Raw genomic sequence first — 2,500 nt, 5'->3', positions numbered from 1 at the left:
GATTGAAGTAGGAAGCCCCGAGATATTCAAGAGACATGCACAGCAATGGAAGGTCTTTATTGACCAACAAGTTCATCACTGAACGTCCGACGGCCTCATTCCTGCCTGTGGGAACCCTGCGAGCTTGCATCTGAAACATTTTAGGCCGACACATATTTTCAGTTTGCACAAAGGGATCTGCCATGACAGGCTCTCGTTTGATGTGGCCTCACGGGGGGAACCAGAACCAGAGCGAAGGGCTTTCCAAAGAAGCCATGAAGAAATGCAACTTTGGTAAGATCACCTAATCTAATGGAAGCTGGGGACTGATTGGATGTGAAGGCAACTTCCTTTGAAGCGGGCCGCCAAGCTCTGTTGACGTTCCTAATGCGATGGCTCTGTTGGAGAAAGGCAGCATTCCTCCGCCGCTCGCACACCAGACGCCGCTCCACGGAATGTTGGAGCCAAGGGATGCGTGACAGCGGCAGATCCCGCAGATCCCAAGTTCTGCTAACGAGTATTTGAAGTGTGAGATTACAGACGTTCTTCATTGGCCCGCAGAGCGAGATGTCCAGATAGAGGATGATCCCGTATTAATAAAGGAAGTCAAAGAGTGGACCATCTGTAAGACCTTTCAGGCTTTTGTTCCAGCGATGAGGTCACCAATGTCTGGAAGGAACTACAAAGCACAAGCGGAACAGGGCAGTGGAACCTCAACACACTGAAGCAGGTGTGTCCAAAAGACAGTGGAACCTCAACACGGTGAAGCAGGTGTGTCCAAAGGGCAGTGGAACCTCAACACTCTGAAGCAGGTGTGTCCAAAAGACAGTGGAACCTCAACATGCTGAAGCAGGTCTGTCCAAAAGACAGTGGAACCTCAACACTCTGAAGCAGGTGTGTCCAAAGGACAGTGGAACCTCAACACTCTGAAGCAGGTCTGTCCAAAAGACAGTGGAACCTCAACACTCTGAAGCAGGTGTGTCCAAAGGGCAGTGGAACCTCAACACGCTGAAGCAGGCGTGTCCAAAGGACAGTGGAACCTCAACACGCTGAAGCAGGCGTGTCCAAAGGACAGTGGAACCTCAACACGCTGAAGCAGGTGTGTCCAAAAGACAGTGGAACCTCAACACGCTGAAGCAGGTGTGTCCAAAGGACAGTGGAACCTCAACACGCTGAAGCAGGCGTGTCCAAAGGACAGTGGAACCTCAACACGCTGAAGCAGGCGTGTCCAAAGGACAGTGGAACCTCAACACGCTGAAGCAGGTGTGTCCAAAGGACAGTGGAACCTCAACACGCTGAAGCAGGTGTGTCCAAAGTGCAACACTGGGGACAAAATGTTTATTTTATTCACAATTGAACACGTTTTTGTGTTGACTATGGATGAAACTTAGGACTGGACAAACTGATATCCGGCTATTTTTAGCAGTGGCGGGCCGTGCGTTTCCCACCTAGGCCTTCAGTGATGTCCCACTTCAGTGATGACCTCTCAAAATACCATCATTGATGTCACCACATGACCATTGTTGGAGAAATACTATAGAGGAACACATTTACTGGGCATTGATTCACATCAACAGTGTACAAAACGGGCTATTTTCTGGCGCATTTAAAAATCAATTAAAACACATCAGCAATTAAAACATATCTTCTGCAGTACTGTCAAAATTACAATTGCAAAAAACATATTAAACGTGAAAAAATAAAGACATAAAATATTTGAACTCACAATTTGTAGCACCCATTGGACGCCGTATAAGCCAGTGGTACCGCTCCTAGTTGCTTGATTGGAGTGGAAGTGGTGAGCATTTCACAATTTCATCGCCGACATGGTCTCACAAGATGTAGTTTCTCTTTAAATATCCTTCTTGAAAATGGCCTTGCAAATACACTATGTTGCCATAAGTATTTGGCCACCTGCCTTGACTCACATATGAACTAGAAGTGACATCCCATTCTTAACCAATAGGGTTCAATATGACCTTTTGCAGCTATTACAGCATCAACTCTTCTGGGAAGGCTGTCCACAAGGTTGCGGAGTGTGTTTATAGCAATTTTCCACCATTCTTCCAAAAGTGCATTGGTGAGGTCACACACTGATGTTGGTGGAGAAGGCCTGGCTCTCAGTCTCCATTCTAGTTCATCCCAAAGGTGTTCTATCGGGTTCAGGTCAGGACTCTGTGCAGGCCAGTCAAGTTAATCCAAACCGGACTCTGTCATCCATGTCTTTATGGACCTTGCTTTGTGCACTGGTGCACAGTCATGTTGGAAGAAGAAGGGGCCCGCTCCAAACTGTTCCCACAAAGTTGGGAGCATAGAATTGTCCAAAATGTTTTGGTATCCTGGAGCATTCAAAGTTCCTTTCACTGGAACTAAGGGGCCCAGCCCAACTCCTGAAAAACAACCCCGCACCATAATTCCTCCTCCACCAAATTTCACACTCGGCACAATGCAGTGCGAAATGTAGCGTTCTCCTGACAACCTCCAAACCCAGACTGGTCCATCAGATTGCCAGATGGAAAAG

The sequence above is a fragment of the Entelurus aequoreus genome, linkage group LG01 (genome assembly GCF_033978785.1).
Source record: "Entelurus aequoreus isolate RoL-2023_Sb linkage group LG01, RoL_Eaeq_v1.1, whole genome shotgun sequence".
In the NCBI taxonomy this organism is placed as follows: domain Eukaryota; kingdom Metazoa; phylum Chordata; class Actinopteri; order Syngnathiformes; family Syngnathidae; genus Entelurus; species Entelurus aequoreus.
The sequence above is the reverse complement of the archived record's forward strand: the minus strand, read 5'-3'. Positions refer to the sequence as shown.